At 43.2% G+C, this 17,866-nt stretch overlaps 2 pseudogenes; both read left to right on the top strand.

Moving 5' to 3' along the window:
- The first annotated feature begins 6,458 nt into the window (after positions 1-6,458).
- Positions 6,459-8,872, top strand: LOC100340111 (ADP-ribosylation factor GTPase-activating protein 2 pseudogene; annotated as a pseudogene).
- A 7,518-nt stretch (positions 8,873-16,390) lies between these two features.
- Positions 16,391-17,276, top strand: LOC149125328 (syntaxin-18 pseudogene; annotated as a pseudogene).
- The last annotated feature ends 590 nt before the right edge of the window (positions 17,277-17,866 follow it).

Here is a 17,866-nt window from a genome sequence, read left to right as displayed (position 1 = left end):
GCTGAACAAACTTCTTTAACTTATTAAGTTCTATGGTCTTGTAGTAAAATAGTAGGCGTTAGACATCCTCATGTCCCAACAAAGTGGGGCATGTAGATTATTAAATGAGACATACTGACTTTGGATTAATACCTCTCATCTGTTATAAGGAAGTACATAAGTTCTAAATGGCAATATCAGGCTCATAAGACAATTAGACAGGTTTAAGTCCAAACTAGCTGAGTCCTTCTTGTCCTATTTAGGACTCTAACATATGGACATGGATTTTTCCTTTTGTAGCTCCTCTTTGCAGTTTTGTAATACCGCTTTTGTTTGGCCCTGTATGCTCAACTTTCTTATAAAGCTTGTCTCTTCCTGTCTAGAGGTTACCAAATGCTTGTAGATGGAACAACAGATACAGACCTTTGATCTGAGAACCCTAGACAGACCTTTGGAGGAGGAACACTTATTGTCTCCAACATCACCCATCTCCAGCTTGAAGTAGCCAGAGCAGTCATCATCCCTTCTCTCTAACAGCAGTTAGGGTACCTCTTAAGAGGGGGATTGATAGACTTCTGACTAGGTAGACAGGGACTGGGGGAGTGGGGGACTCTCCCCATCATTTGGAGATGAGTCTCAGAGGACATGAGAAAAGTCAAGCAACAGACTTCTGCAAATGATGTTGATGTCATGTGCCAATCATCTTATTCAAGGTTTTCCAATGTAGTTGTTACTGATCTAGGTAATAAGAGTTTTATACAATTTGGGGGAAAGTTTCATTTGTGTCTCAACTGTAGAATTAACTTTCACCCAATTTAACAACCAAAACTATCATTTCATAATTTGTTTCTTAGACCAATCATGAGAACCTCCTGTCTTACAGCCTGAAAAATCTAGACAATCAGTCCTCAATGGTTCTCTCCTTCAGAAACCCCTCTCAGTGTGGCTGGGAGCTTTCTATTTTGTTTACATTTTATCTTTTTACTTAACAACTACTTCAGTTTTGCACACTCTTCCTTGTACATGATTCTAAATCTGTGGTCACGTAACACAAACTGGGCATTTGGAATCGCAGACTCCCGCAGCAATATTAGAAAGGTGGACCTAATGGAAGTTCCTTAAATCATAAGGGCTCTGCCTTCATGAGTGGATTAATGGCATTATAGAAAAATTTGTCAAGCAAGAATTTACTGCTTACCATCTTCCACCACCTGAGAATGTAATGACAAACTTTCACCTGATGTCAGTGTCTTAAACTCGGACTTCATCGCCTTCAGAACTGTGAGAGACAAATATTTGTTTTTAAATAAATTACTCAGTCTCAGAGTTATTCTGTTGTAGAAAAGTGAAAAAGACTGAGGTACTTACTAATGCATATATTAAAATGTCAAGGCTTTAAGTAGTCATACATATGTAATAAATTTTAATGTCCTCAGACGAACAAAGGGAAAATAGAATTTAACAAAAGTAAAGTGGTCATATTTAAGATTATAATTTAAGAGATGCTTATGAAACTAAAGGTTTCAATTACTAAATGAATCCTAAACATTTATGGGAAAAATATAACCCTAATTTCTCTAGCATTGTTAGGTCTTTTTTCCTCTCTACATGCATTTTAGATATGATTTGTCCACTCAGAAGTCATGCTAGAATGCATTCTACATTGTGAGATATTACAGAGTGAAAACCTATTCCAACTATGGTGTTTAAAGTTTGTTCCTAGGGCAAGCATTGTGGCACAGCAGTTTTAGCCACTGTCTGGGATGCCAGCATCCCATATGGGTGTTGGTTCATGTCTTGAGTGAGTGTCCCACTTCCAATCCAGCTCCCTGATAATGCTCCTAGGAAAGCAGCAGAAGGCAGTTCAAGTGCTTGGGTCCCTACATCCACATTCGAGATCTGGATGAAGCCCCTGCATTCTCATGTTGGCCTGGCCCAGCCCTGACCATGGTAGCCATCTGGGTACTGAACCAATGGCTGATTTTGTAGGTGTATAGAATGCAAAAATTATGGAATCTTTGCTGAGATTTCTGTGGAATGCCTTGGAGACCAGCAAGAAATTTGGTGAAGAACTAGAATTTTTGCAAAGAACACCCAGTGGATTAAATGTCTGGTAGAGCTATGGGAGGAAAGCCACAGTGGTGATGCCATAAATGGAGAACAACCACCAACATCCCATGCCTTTCTGTGAATGCTGCTGATAAGAGTGTGCAGCCACCAGCGGCAGTCACTTGACCCACGTCTTGGGACAGTGCTGCCTAAAGCCTTGAGGAGTCCATATCTTGCTATAGTACACACAAAACGCCAGACTTGCTACTTTAAGATTTAATACTTTTTTTTTTGCTGAGTTTCCAACAGTTTTTGGACCTATTATTCCTTTCTACTTGACTATTCTTCCTTTTTGGAATAGAAATGTGCAGAGGAGATGGACTTGGAAAGTGAGGATATCAAATCCCCATGCCTTTATTGATTGATTGATTGATTGATTGATTTTGGTGTTCACATCTCTCTTTCTCTCTATGGTAACTGATATCCTAATAACTAACAGGTCCACTTTCTCGGCTAGCTGTCCACAGTCTGTTAGATAACATCTTGCCTTTGATCTAATTTTGTCTGTAAATGTATATAAGCAACTGCAGGGGGCATGGCACACATGATTGCCTATGGATGGGTATGGACAGGTTTGTGATTGCTTGTGAGTGGTACTAATGATTGATGTGGCTATGTTTGGCTGTCTGTGGGCTGTATGTAGAAGTCTCTCTCTCTCTCTCTCTCTCTCTCTGTGTGTGTGTGTGTGTGTGTGTGTGTGTGTGTCTTACTGCAACTGTGAACACAACACCAGATAGCTCCTACGGTCCCACCACCATAGGGGCATGTGGCTGTCCTCACTGCCACTGTAAATAAAGGGCATATAAACTCACAAATGACTCCAAGTTGCTCCATGATCTGTTGAAATCTGGATCTGCTTGTCCTGGGCCTTAAGCCCTAGGCAAACAAGATGTGTACCTTCTGCCTGTTTCATTATTGGATGTAAATAATTTCTTCTTACATTATAGGACTACAGAGCAAAGGATTTTGCTTTATGACTCAGAAGAGACTTTGCATTTTAACCTTTTGGATTAGTGCTGGCCTCTGGATATTTGGCCTATCAGTTAAGCCACCAGATGGGAATGCTTGGATTTGATTCCATATCAAATTGATTTGATTTGATTCCATATCAGAGTGCTTGGATTTGAGTCCTGGATCTTCTCCTATTTAAATTTCCTGTTAATGCCCTCCCTGGGAGAAGCAGGTCATGATTGAAGTAGTTGTACTTTTGCCACCCATGTGGGAGACCTAGATGGAATTCTCAGCTTCTGGCTGAAGCCTGGCCCAGCTGTGGGCATTCCAGTCATTTGGAAACTGAACAGTGAGTATACATGCCCCCCTCCTTCTCTCTGTCTCCTTCTCCCACTCTATCTTTTGAATATCAAATTATTTTTTAAAAAATAAAATAATACATTAATGCTGGAATGAGGACTTTGGAATTATTGGAGAAGGAATTATTGTAGTTTTCATACTGAGAAAGACATGGGTTTGGGCAGCCAGGCATGAAATGTTATGACTTGACTATAGCTTGATGTCTGAGTTCAATATTCATTGTGAGTATTAATAGGATGCAAACACCACTCAATTGTAATATTGAAAGGTGACATCTTTGGGAAACAAGGTTTAGATTAGGTCCATTGGGAAGAGTCCCCAAGATAAAACTCAAATGGATTTACAAAAATTCACTAACACAAAGACATGGATATCTGTGCTCTCAGTCTCTTGTCATATGATGGCTCTACACTGTTTTGGGACCCTGTCATCAAGAAGGCCATCACAGGATAACTCCCATAAGCCTTACCCTTCCAGAACCATGAGCCACATTAATTCCAGTTTATAAAGAAAGAATTAAAGAAAGGGAAAATATAAGTATCCTACTTCAGCTATTTGGCTATAATAATGTGCATCGAATATTATGAAATGGGGCCATAGTTCCATGTAACTGACATTTTTCTGTATTGTTTAAATAATAAGTTTACAATTTAAATAAAAAGGAAACACTATTTCATTGAGATAGAGCTCAGAAATCTGCAAATTACATACAACCGGGAAGGTAATTATGATAACTTAGCCATATTTTTTTTCTAGTAAATGCAAAATGATTCAGACAACAGTGACTTCCAAAAGTTTAAGTGTCAAAATGTCTGTATCATGCATGCATGCATGAGTGCAAGTGTGTGTGTGTGTGTGTGTGTGTGTGTTTAAATTTATCTGGGAGAACTCAGTGAGTTGGGAATGGAAATGACTTTTTCTTGCAAAGCAATCAGTGTTTGATTGATTATGCCTGTGTATACACACATTGGGTGCAAAAGTGATAGTATCTTTAATTGCAGATTCAACACCTAATTAATGTTGTTCTGAAGTTTGGTAACCTTTTAAAAGAGAAAAGTATTTCACATCAATCCTGTGTTGTTACTCACCTGAATTCCCATTTTCATTCATTTGAATACAAGTTGCAATTGGACTACATATCATTAGTCCTTAACAGCTAGGGGTAAACTGCTAAATTGCTTTCATAAAGACAAAAAAAAAAAAAAAGAACTAGAGGTAAACTGTCTGGACTCTCCAGATTCACAGTATTCATTAGAAGCAGAATATTATTTTGGTTGAAAGAAATTTGAGTAGGGCAGTCTATAATAGCATTGAGTTCATGTTTAACTACTATCTGCTAAAGACCTTAGCAACACATCTAGATAAGATAAACTTCACATTTACATTAGTGACAGGCACACAGTATGAATTCATTAACAATTGTGCATAGACATCTATAATACTGATGTTTTATGCAACTATACAACTTTATGCAGTAGTGTCAGAATAACAGAGCTAAATTATACAGGTAAACACTTAACTACAATGATTAGTATACAATTTCAGGCATTTAGGTTATTTTTAAGTAAATGTTATATAAATATGTTTCAGTCAAGAATTAACAGCAAAGCAAACATGCCAAAATTTAAACAACTGCTAACATAAATGCTAAGCTGACACACAACTTTTTTGTTATTTGCTTTGCTTGTCAGAAACTCTGTGATGTATGCTAGGTAGATGTCACTAATATACTTGTATATTACAAGGAAAAAGAAGCAATACATTTTAGTTAACATTTTTAAATAATTACACTTAAATATTTTAAACAATAAGTCACATACTGAAATTTTTTTTTTCTAAAATTTTACTTGTATAGCTCTGAGTCATAGTTGACATACAGTAAATAGCATCATATAAAATATGGAATCTGTGATTTTGCACATTTTTACACCTTAGACATCCATTAATTCATCAAGATAATATTAAACACACCAAAATTCATGTCTTTTCTTCTTTTTTTTTAAAGGTTTATTTATTTACTTGAGAGTCAGAGTTACACAGAGAAAGAGAGGCAGAGAGAGTGATGCCCATATGGGCATCAGCTCGAATCTTGACTGCTCAACTTCCCATTCAACTCCCTGCTAATGCACCTGGGAAAGCAGCAGTAGATAGTCCAAGTGCTTGGACCCCTGCACCCATGTGGGAGACCTGGAAGAAGCTTCTGGCTCCTGGCTGCTGGCTTTGGGCTGGCCCAACCCAGCTGTTGTGGCCATTATGTGAGTGGACCAGTGGATGGAATCTCTCTCTCTCTCTGCAACTCTGCCTTTCAAATAAATAAAAGTAAAATCTTAAAAAAAGAATTAGTCAAAATAAAATGTATCTAATACTTTTACAAAGGATAGCTTATAAGATTGATAAAGTATTCTATATAGTTACTGATCTTCCACCTGTTTCTTCTATCCGTTATTGAAGGTTATTGAAATCTCTTTTATAATTAAAGATTTTTAATTTATATATACTATACTTTTGCTTCATATATTTTAGGCTTTTATTAGATACATTTTCAATCACTAGAACTCTTTGTTAATAGGCCTATTTATTAGTGTGTATTGTCTAAATTTATCTTTGTTAATATTCTTGCCCTGAATTTTTTGTTATCTTATATTGATCTATCATTGCTCATCAATTTTAATAAAAACTGTTGTAATGATATGTTTTTTTCACTGCATTTATGCTTTGTATCTTTATATTTAATGTGAATGTATTCATTGGCAGGCTACAGTTGTGTGTTACTTTCTTTTTTAATACAACCTCAGTTTTTTTATTTCACATAGACATTTAGGTCATTTATATTTGGAATGTTTATTGAATAATTTACATTAAATTTTTTAATTTGTTCTTTTTTCTATTTATCTGTTCTTATACATTTCACTTTACCTCTTTTTCATCTTGTTTAAATTAGCTAAGCATGCTCTAGGATTCTAATTTATTTTATTTATTGGCTTATTAGACAATCTTTTGCTTTGTGTTAGTAGTTGCTTTAGGAAATATAATATGTAAAATAATTTACAGGAGAGAAAATGGCGGCAGAACTGAGCAAGACGGAAATCCAGACTCTATAAGAGGCTTTGAGCAATTCCCACCAACAAGGCCTGTTTCCACTGCGGCGCCAGGAATCCGAGCTGCGCCAGCATCACGTATGGTGTTTTCTTGTACATTGACTGCTGCGGGGTCCAGCGCTCCCTGGGCGTCCATCTCAGCTTCATCAGGTCCACAGAGCTGGATTCCAACTGGAGCTGGTTCCAGCTGAGTGTATGCAGACGGCCTTTTTCCACCAGCACGGCTGCACAGCCAGTGATGCCAACAGCAAGTGCAACAGCCGAGCAGCCCAGATGTACCGGGAGAAGATCCGGCAGCTGGGGAGCGCCGCCCTGGCCCTGCGTGGCACTGACCTCTGGATGGACAGCATGAGCAGTGCTCCTAGCCACTCCACAGAGAAGAAGGACTCGGATTTCTTCACGGAGCACACTCAGCCCCTGCCTGGGATGTGCCAGCCGCTGAGCCTGCAGGGATCCAGCAGCCAGCCCCGTCCGCAGAGAGCAGTGGCCTGGCCCAGCCGGAGCACGGCCCCAACACCGACCTGCTTGGCACCTCGCCCAAGGCACCTCTGGAACTGAAAAGCTCCATCATTGGCAAGAAGAAGCCGGCAGCAGCTAAGAAAGGCCTGGGCGCCCAGAAGGTGAGCGGCCGGAGCTTCAGCGAGATGGAGCGGCAGGCCCAGGTGGCAGAGAAGCTCCGTGAGCAGCAGGCGGCGCATGCTAAGAAGCAGGCCGAGGAGTCCATGGTCGCCTCCATGCGTCTGGCCTACCAGGAGCTCCAGCTTGATCGGAAGGAGGAGGAGAAGCAGCTCCAGAATCTGGAGGGGAAGAAGCGAGAGCAGGCGGAGCGGCTGGGCATGGGCTTGGTGAGCCGGAGCTCCGTGTCCCGCTCGGTGCTGTCCGGGATGCAGGTGATGGAGCAGGAGATCCCAGTGACCGCCAAGTCCTCCCGCTCGCAACTGGACCTGTTTGAGGACGTTTGGATGTTCACCTCTGAACCCCCGAAGTACAAGGACACCCCCTTTTCCTTGTTGGAAAGTTTTGGTTCCCGCTGGGATACGGATACCACCTGGGGCATGGACAGGGTAGAGAAGGAGGCAGAAGTGACCATCTCGAGCATCCAGCCCATTTCAGAAAGAGCCACAAGCCGGAGGGACGTGGAGAGCTGGAGCTCGGGCCTCGAGTCCAGCGAAGCAGGCCAGAAGTTTGCAGGTGCAAAAGCCATCTCATCTGACATGTTCTTTGGGCGGGAGGTGGACGTTGAGTATGAAGCCAGGTCTCGGCTGGAGCAGCTCACAGGCAGCAGTGCCATCAGCTCTTCAGACCTCTTTGGGGACGTTCATGGAGCCCATGGAGCAGGAAGCGTGTCTCTGGGCAATGTGCTACCCTCAGCGGACATCGCCCAGTTTAAGCAGGGTGTCACGTCTGTGGCAGACAAGTTGGCTGTGCTGGCCAATGGTGTGATGAATTCTTTGTAGGACCGCTACAGTTCCTACTGATAGCCCCATGGCTCAGGCATCGCTGGGGACAGCAGCAAGAAACCCATGGTTCTCAGGGCATGGGTGCCTCCTGTGGAAGCTGGGTGGCTTGGTTACCTAAGTGTGTGCTGTGCAGGGGGGTGGCCCTAGAGGACCCTGGGGGGGGACTCCTGTGGATTGAGCCCCTCCCCTGTGTGCCGTCAGCCTCTCCTCTGTGCAGTGTCCTTCCACTCCTGCCCCCAGAGCTGCTGCTCACTTGTCCTGCACACTGGAGGGATTTCTCTCAGGGTGGGAGGCCCAGCCCTTCCCCATGCAAGGAAAGGGAAAAGTGTACACCTTCTGCTGGCTCCAGGATCCTTCTAGGTGGTCTGAGGGCTCGGGCCTCTGCCCTCTGGCACCAGGGAGAGACCCAGCAAGAGGGGAGCTGCCGAAAGCCCCCCAGGGAGGGGTTCTGGGCTTGCTGCTGCCTCTGCTGCTGCTGCCAGTGCCTCTTCTGGGTATCAGGAGAGGGTAGAGGAGAGGAAGGACCTTGGTCTGGGCCTTACTAAGGGCTAGAACCTTCACCTGGTACCTAAAGGCTTCATTTGGGACCAGGCCTGAGTGATCCCATGTCCCCTTCCTCCTCCCCCCCTGTGACTGTAATTGCTTGGAGAACTTTCTGGGCCTCTCTGAAGCCTGGCACACCATCTACTGTGGGCCATCGGCCCTCCATTTTCTGAGATGTTTGGCCCTTCCCCTGGCCCATGGCCGCAGTGGGTCCCATCTGGCCTGTGTCCTGACTCTGGTTGCTGTGAGCCTCACACTGGCCAAGAAAGCAGAAGACATGAGGGAGAGAAGCAGGCTCAGAGGGACCTGGCCTGGCCTGCCCCTGAGAGCTCGAGGGGCTGTGTGCGGGCCTCTCTCTGGCAGCCGGGCCATGCACTGTGTCATCTTTGGTGCCATCCTCCCCTGCCATGCTGGCAGTCTGGGCCCCTCGGCCACCTCCGGGTTGTAGGTTGAGCTCCAAGAAACACAGACCACTCCCTCGACGCTCGCCCAGAGCGACGGGACTCTTTCTGGACTGTTTGTATTGAAACAAAGTGGTGTCAAAATAAAGCCCCCATGGGGCTGGGGTCCTGCCAAAAAAAAAAAAAAAAAGAGAGAGAGAGATAATTTACAATGTTTTAACATGATGCTATATTAAACTTCATGTACTGCAATATTATATTTTTGTTTCTCTTTTCCTGGCTTTCATAATAGTGGTTAGTTTTGAAAATTCTATATATTTTTATCTTCTATAAAATATTTCTATTTTTGCTTAAACAACTTATCTTTAAAATAGATTTAATTCCCTAAAAATGTCCATCTACATTCAGTATTTTTAGTGGTTTTTGTACATTTTTTTGGATGCCCAGATTTCTATGTGGTATTATTTTCCTTCTAATTAAAGAGTTTCATTTACCATTGAGTTCCTAGGGGCCAACACTGTGGCATGGAGGGCTAAGCCTCCATCTGCAGCGTCAGGATCCCATATGGGCATTGGTTCTGGTCCCAGCTGCTCCTCCTCTGATCCAGCTCTCTGCTATGGCCTGGGAAAACAGATAATGACCCCCAGTGCTTGGGCCCCTCCACCTGCATGGGAGCCTGGAAGAAGCTCTCCTGGCTTAAGATCACTCAGCTCCAGCCGTTTTGGCCATTTGTGCAGTGAAAGAGTGAGTGGGAGACCTATTTTTCTCTCCCTCTCTCTGTCTGTAATTCCACCTCTCATATAAGTAACATCTTAAAAAAGGAAAAAGTTGAGTTCCTAATTCATTAACCTGGTGCATTTCTGGCAGTTGTTGGCATTTGAGGAGTGAACCAGTGAATGGGGGAGCTCATTTTCTTTCCTATTAAAATAAACATTTTTTAAAAAACCTAAAAGCAATAAATTATTTAATTGTATGGTTTAGAGTCAAGAGCAAATTGATTCTAGCTGAAAAATCTTTAATAATTTTATTTTATTTTATTTGAAAGGGGGAGCGGGGAGGGAGATCTCCCATCTACTAGTTCAGTTTCCAAATGCCTGCAATTAGCATCTGGGAAATCAATTCACATCTCTCAAAGGGATGGCAGGGCTCCAACTGCTCGAGGCAGTATTTGCTGCCTTCCTGGGTGCACATTAGCAGGGAGCTGGAATCAGCAGCAGAACTGGGTTTCAAACACAGACACTGATATAGAATGTGGGCATCACAACTGGCTGCATAGCTGCTCCACCAAAGCCTGCCCAGGTTCCATTGTAGCAAAAGCACATCGGTATTTAACAATGTCAACTATTTTAAAAAACTCATAGTTTAATGATGCAAAAATAGTTTTAGAACTGGAAAGAACTGCACATTAGTGGGGCTGGCACTGTGGAGTAGAGGGTGAAGCTTCTGCCTGTAGTGCCAGCATCCCACATGGGCACCAGTTCAAGTCCCGGCTGCTCCACTTCCAATCCAGCTCTCTGCTGTGGCCTGAGAAAGCAGCAGAAGATGGCTCAAGTGCTTGAGACCCTGCATCCCCAGGGAGATCTGGAAGAAGCTCCTGGCTCCTGGCTTCAGAATGGCTTAGCTCTGGCCATTGCAGTTATCTAGGGAATAAACCGGTGGATTGAAGACCTCTCTCTCTGCCTCTTCTTCTCTTTCTGTGTAACTCTTTCAAATAAATAAATAAATCTTTAAAAACAGAATTGTTAAGTATTCATACATTATTTACTCTTTAAAAAAGCTCAGAAGGATGACTAGATAAAACACTACCCCAAATATCCATTTCTTTTAAAAAGACAGAAATTTAAATCATACAAATATTTTTGTAAGACTAATCGTATAGTTTGCATAAATACAAAACATGACTTTTAGGAGTATTGAAAAGATTCTAAAACAGTCATAGCTTTGTTTTTTTTTTAAGATTTATTTGTTTATTTATTTGAAAGTCAGAGTTACACAGAGAGAGGAGAGTCAGAGAAAGAGAGGTCTTCCATTCAATGGTTCACTCCCCAAGTGGCTGCAACAGCCAGAGCTACGCCGATCCAAAGCCAGGAATCAGGAGCTTCTTCCTGATCTCCCATGTGGGTGCAGAGGCCCAAGGACTTGGGCCATCTTCTACTGCTTTCCCAGGCCATGGCAGAGAGTTGGGCCGGAAGAGGAGCAGCTGGGACTAGAACTGGTGCCCATATGGGATGCCAGTGCTTCAGGGCAGGGCGTTAACCCACTGTGCCACAGTGCCAGCCCCTAAAACAGTCATAACTTTGGATATTAACATTCTTTGGAGAAAAGAATTGCAGATAAATGAGAACAGCAGGTTTTTTTTTTTCTCTTGAGGCATTCTTAAAACCATCATGCCAAGAAATTGAGTAGAAGGTGATTGTCAAACAACATTTTTATTCAGAAATCTCACTAAATATAAAAAAAAAACTACAAAATTTGCTGTCAAAATCCACTAAAGAGATAGCACAGAAAAACATGAGCTTTTCAGAATTAAGAATTGTTGCAGGGCTATACTTAGAAATAGGAGGAAAAGTACCTAGCACACGATGTTGTCGATCATGTCTAGGGGATCTTCCTGGAACTTAGCTTCCTGCGAGGAAGCACATCTTACTGTTTCTCATAGTGGAATGAGTCTGATGATTTTTTGTGCTTTATTATCACTATAAGACTACTGACAGTTATGACAGAGCTGTCCTTTCCTGCCTTATAAGACTTTCATCTGAACTATTCATACTGTAATTACCTCAATTGAATCATATGCATTGTCAGAATTATACAGGTCAAGTTTGATTACTAGTCAAGATGTCTTTTATAATGTTCTGGTATGTTTCAGCTTTAGAACACAAAATGTTATTGTGTGTGCAGAGGTACAGAAGTAGAATCCAGGGCATAAATAGAGCATTTGTGCATCAAATATTCATTGAAGAAGGAATGGCTGCAATTGCAAAAAATTTTTTTGAAAGTAAGAAACAATGGCTTAATGGGATGTAAGAAGCCACTGCCAAGTAGGGGAGATATGCTATTTTATTATCCTGCAATAGTCAGAAGGATGTTGGAACACTGGAAATGGGAAAGAATTAAGCAGAGGAAATTGTCAGATTTCTTTTTTTTTTTTTTTTGACAGGCAGAGTGGACAGTGAGAGAGAGAGACAGAGAGAAAGGTCTTCCGTTGCCGTTGGTTCACCCTCCAATGGCCGCCGCGGCCGGCGCGCTGCGGCCGGCGCATCGCGCTGATCCGATGGCAGGAGCCAGGAGCCAGGTGCTTTTCCTGGTCTCCCATGGGGTGCAGGGCCCAAGCACCTGGGCCATCCTCCACTGCACTCCCTGGCCACAGCAGAGAGCTGGCCTGGAAGAGGGGTAACCGGGACAGAATCCAGCGCCCCAACCGGGACTAGAACCCGGTGTGCCGGCGCCGCTAGGTGGAGGATTAGCCTAGTGAGCCGCGGCGCCGGCCTAGATTTCTAATAATATAAGAGGAACAAAGAGGGGAGGGAAGCATAGGGGAGAAAGAGAGAGAGACAGAACCCAAGGCAATTTGCATATTGCTTAGGTTGTCAGTTTCTTGGAATCTCCCAGGTACTTTTTACGGAAGTAGTTTAAATTCTAGGAATCGGGGCTGACATTGTGACATGGCAGGTAAAGCCACCACTTGCAGTGCCCGGATCCTATATTGGCACCGGTTTGAGTCACAGCTGTTCCTTTCCAATCCAGCTCTGTGCTATGTCCTGGGAAAGCAATAGAAGATGGCCCAAGTCCTTGGGCCCCTGCAATCACGTGGGAGACCCAGAAGAAGCTCCTAGTTCCTGGCTTTGGATCAGCCCAGCTCTGGCCATGGTGGCCATTTGGGGAATAAACCAGCAGATGGAAGACCTCTCTCTCTCTCTCTCTCTCTCTCTCTCTCTCTCTCCCACTCCCTCTCCCTCTCACTTCTGCCTCTCTGCTGCAACTCTGCCTTTAAATAAATAAATAAATCTAAAAAAAAAAAAAACCTCTAAGAAAAACTAACTACCTTGAGGGAAATAAATCACAATAAGAATCCAGTGAAATAAGATCTACTGATGTAACATCAACATCAAAACTTGAAAAATGGATTGCATTGGCTTGGAAGAAAGTTCTGGACATAATAATTAAGAACTTGTCTATAACAGTGCTGTATAACAAATATTCTATTGTGTGCTCATATAAGAAACTGCCTACGATGAAAGAAAAATATTATCAAATGTTTAGGCTATGAATGAATTTTTGAGATTCCTCATTTATTTTTCATACTGTCCAACATCGATATAAAATAAAAATCCAAGAAATCCAGAATAGCTATTTCAAAAAATGTAAAAATTCAATTCATATACAGAAGTTTAGAAAATAGAAATACTCATCTGGCTTGATAATCATTTACATCTGAAAAGTCACAGAATTTACAGGAATCTGGAATCCTATGACCTTACTGCATTTTAAGGATTATGTAGTCATTTAGGCAAATCAGAGAGCTGAATCTTCCTAAAATAGCATCCTGTGGCCACTGTGGAAAGATAAACATTGTATTGCTGTGAGAGTGAGAAATAAGAGAATATCAGGTTTAGGGTGTGACTAAGGAATACACAACAAATCAGCCATTAAAGTTTGCAGAAAAAAAATCTAGGTAATAACAGTGATTTCAGATGGTTATTTCATCAGTTCATAAGATAATGTTAGACATGGTACAGGCTACAACGAGAATGTTTTTAGATATTGATGACAGTTGAAATAACCATGTGAAAACAATCAAATATGCAATTCATATTTTTATTTCTAGATAGCACTAGTGGCATGCTTGATCACTGAATTAGCCACATAATTTTAGAGCAAACTAAATTTCCCATTAAAGATTAAAAGCATAAGAATGATGTTTTCAAAATATGATTATTAAATGAAGATTTTTGAGAAAGTCAAAGTAAAGAAATGAATATTATTCCTTTACAATGAGAAAGCTATCTTCTGTATAAATGATTAACTGTGCTGTCACAGAAAGCTCTAATTTAGAAATAAAAACTAATAACTAATAGGAATAACTAATAACTAATAACTCTAGGAGCAGACATTCTGCAACTTGAGACACACACGGCCCAAGTGTGAGAGTAGTTGTGTCTCAGCCACTCTGCTTCCTGTTGAGCTCCTTGTTAACACATCTGCAAGGCTAGCATGACAGCACCAGTGCTTGGGACCCTGACACTTATATGGGAGGCTTGGATGGATCCTAGCTTCAGCCTTGCCCAGCCCTGGGTGTTATGGCCATTTGGGGTATTAATCAGCAGATGAATGACCAGCCTCTCCCCTCCTCTCTGCCCCTCCCCTCCTCCCCCTCCACTCTCCTCCCCTCCCCTCTCCTCTCCTCTATTTTTTCTCTCTGTCTTTAAAGTAAGAAAATCTTTTAAAAAATTAATAACTTTAGATTAAATTGCAGATTTTCTTTTTTTTTTAAAGACATTTATTTGAAAGGCAGAGTTACAGAGAAGCAGAGGCATAGAAAGAGAGACATACGTTGTCCATCTGCTGGTTCTCTCCCTGGATGGCCACAATGGCAGGAGCTGCACGCCTCCAAAGCCAGGAGTCAGGAGCTTCTTCTGGGTCTCCCATACGGGTGCAGAGGCCAAAGCACTGGGGCCTACTTCTACTGCTTTCCCAAGCCACAGCAGAGAACTGGATCTGAAGTGGAGCAGCCAGGATTTGAACCAGCACCCATATGGGATGCCGACACTGCAGGTGACAGCTTTACTTCTATGCCACAGTGCTGGCCCGAAATTAAAAATTTTCAAAGAAACACTGTCAACTGTTAATGTAATCATTAGTTATTAGAAATACCAGTGATCGGCCAGCAGCATGGCTCAATAGGCTAACCCTCTGCCTGCGGCACCGGCACACCAGGTTCTAGTCCCGGTTGAGGCACAGGATTCTGTCCCAGTTGCTCCTCTTCCTGTCCAGCTCTCTGCTGTGGCCGGGGAGTGCAGTGGAGGATGGCCCAGGTCCTTGGGTCCTGCACCCATATGGGAGACCAGGAGAAGCACCTGGCTCCTGCCTTCGGATTAGCGCTGTGCGCCTGCTGCAATAACTGGCTGCAGCGGCCACTGGGGGATGAACCAACGGAAAAAAGGGAGACCTTTCTCTCTATCTCTGTCTCTCTCTCTCACTGTCCACTCTGCCTGTCAAAAAATAAATAAATAAAAAATAAAAAAATAAAAAAGAAATACCAGTGATCAACAGATAATGGCAATTATCTGAAGAGTAATTGAGTATCTGTGTAATGATAAGGTATGTTTTTGCAACTAGAAGAAAAATAATACATTAAAAGGAAGCAAATTTTCACAATTTTAACCTGCTGGCCAGTCTCAACATCACTCATATCAGGAGACAGGTGACTAAGTTCTATGCAACATTTTATGCAAACTTAACCATTAAATACCATGTATAATGCAATTTTTGCTGGGAAAGTTTAATTTGAGTCTAATAGTTCTTTACTTTTGAGTTCTCCATTTAAAAGAATTAGAGGGAATTGAAATGATTGAATCATCACCAAAATAGGGAATAGGGATATATGTCTACTCATCAATAAATCAGAATATTATTAACAAAAGGACTGCTGAAAATTAAAAAGTCTGGGTGCATAACAACCACCTACAACTGGTTCTGAATAGATCCTGTTGTGCAAAATGAGCTGTCATAATGATTTTGAGGAAAAATACTAAACAGGAATAGTTGATGAGCAATTTTAAATTTGTGATATGTCATCTTTACAATGTAAGATAATTTTATCTGAAATATGCAAGAATTAAAAATTGAATTATTTATATTTTTGAAATGTTAATATTAACTGTACTTATTTAGAGATGCAAATTAATTTTATGTATACCATAAATAGCTCAGATTTGAAGGAGCTTTACAGATTTGTGTGTGTGTGTGCATGTGTATATGTAGATACATGAAGCTTCTTCAAATCTCAGCACGCACACACACATACACACACAGTAACCTAATACTCAAATAGTTGAGCTAGGGGCTCACTTTTCTCTCTGATCATCGGTATAAAGATTTCTTCTTTAGCACAGCAGAGAATTGTTTTTCCTGCTTAAGTATTATTCAAAGTATTTTGTTTGAGGTAAATGCTGTTCAAGCATCCTTAGTGTCCATGAATAGTATTTATATAAAAATCAGTAGCTGACCCTTCAGATTCACAGGTTAGACAGTGACAGAGAGAGAGAGAGAAAGGTTTTCCTTCCGTTGGTTCATCCCCCAGATGGCTGCTAAAGCCAGAGCTGTGCCAATCCAAAGCCAGGAGCCAGGCACTTCCTCCTGGTCTCCCATGCAGGTGCAAGGCCATCCTCCACTGCCTGCCCAGGCCACAGCAAACTGAGAGATTTTCTTCTGGAGCATAGGAAAGATTATATTAATGCTTACAGCCACGTTCTGTCTGACTGGCAGGATGACAGACACAGAGGAGACCAGATAGACCAGGACGCACAGATCTTCATGAGGACCTGCTCGGAAGCAATTCAGCAGCTCAGGACAGATGCGCACAGGGAGGTCCCCTCCCAGCAGGTGAAGGAGCACAGCACTGCCACTCTGGATTTCATCGAGGATTACTTAAAAAGAGTGTGTGAACTTCACTCAGAACAGAGAGTCATCCGAGTTAAACGAGTGGTGGATAAGAAGAGATTATCTAAGCTGGAACCAGAACCAAATGCAAAAACAAGAGAATCCATCGCTTCTGAGAAAGCGTCACAGAATCCTTCAAAAGACTCTGAAGAGAAACCTGCCTCTGAAGAGTTCCCAGAAAAGACTGTGTCTGAAGCGCAGCCTGACTGGAGTGCCTGGGGAGATGGCAAAGGAGAAGAGGAGTTATCCCCAGAAGAAATGCAAATGTTTGAACAAGAAAATCAGCAGCCCATTGGGGAGATGAACAGCTTGTTTGACGAAGTGAGGCAAATCGAAGGGAAAGTGGTTGAAATTTCCAGACTCCAAGAGATATTCACGGAAAAGTTGTTGCAACAGGAAGTGGAGGTTGACAACATCACCAGTTGGTGGTTGGAGCGACTGGAAACATCAAGGAGGGCAACGAAGACATAAGAGAGGCCATCAAGAACAACGCCGGCTTCCGCGTGTGGATCCTCTTCTTCCTCGTGATGTGCTCCTTCTCCCTGCTCGGGCGGCGGCGCCGGCAGTCTGCACGGGCAGCTTGGCAGGCGTGCGCCTCTGCATGTCTCTGGCACTGTGGCGTGACTGTCACCAGGGTGTCACAGAGCTGCTTCAGGGGAGAGGGGCCTGAGCCACACCTGCGGATTCCCATACGAAGCGACACCCAGACTTGAGTCCTTAGCTGAGCACACGGAAGTGGTCTGTGCAGCAGTCACTGGGCAGGGTGGGCTCGGGGAGGGGCGTTAACCACCTGACCGCGAGGCTGCCGGCCAGCGGCGGCTCCTCACTCAGCAGAGTCTGACCCTGCCTGTCCCCGGAGCTCCAGGGAAGAACGCGTCTAATGACGGCTCTCACGAATGCTCGCTCCCTTGTCTCTGCACGGCTTCCTGTCTGCCCGAGTCAGCGGATGCGCGGTCCGAGAAAATTCCCACCTGCCTTGTTCATCCAATAAATCTGATGACGGCCCTCTGTTGTGTTGTCGGTGAGTTAACAGCCCGGGCCCTCGGCCACAGTCTGCCTGGCCCGACTAAGCCCAGAACCACTCACAGCAGGTGCAGGCCAGGGCACCTGCGGCCTGCTTTCCCATCACTGGGTCTATGGAAGGGGCCACGGAAGCGCGGGCCTACTGCCCCGACCCCCGGAAATGTCAGCAGGGCAGCAGCCGGTTGCAGCCGGAAACAAGGCCCGAGTCGGCTGTGTGTGCAGGGTGTGTGTACAGGGTCAGCGGCAGCAGCACCGGCGGCCGAGCGTCCCTGCACAGAGT

Source organism: Oryctolagus cuniculus, chromosome 7, assembly GCF_051225735.1.
Source record: "Oryctolagus cuniculus isolate XC-2025 breed Fujian yellow rabbit chromosome 7, ASM5122573v1, whole genome shotgun sequence".
In the NCBI taxonomy this organism is placed as follows: domain Eukaryota; kingdom Metazoa; phylum Chordata; class Mammalia; order Lagomorpha; family Leporidae; genus Oryctolagus; species Oryctolagus cuniculus.
The sequence above is the reverse complement of the archived record's forward strand: the minus strand, read 5'-3'. Positions and strand labels throughout refer to the sequence as shown.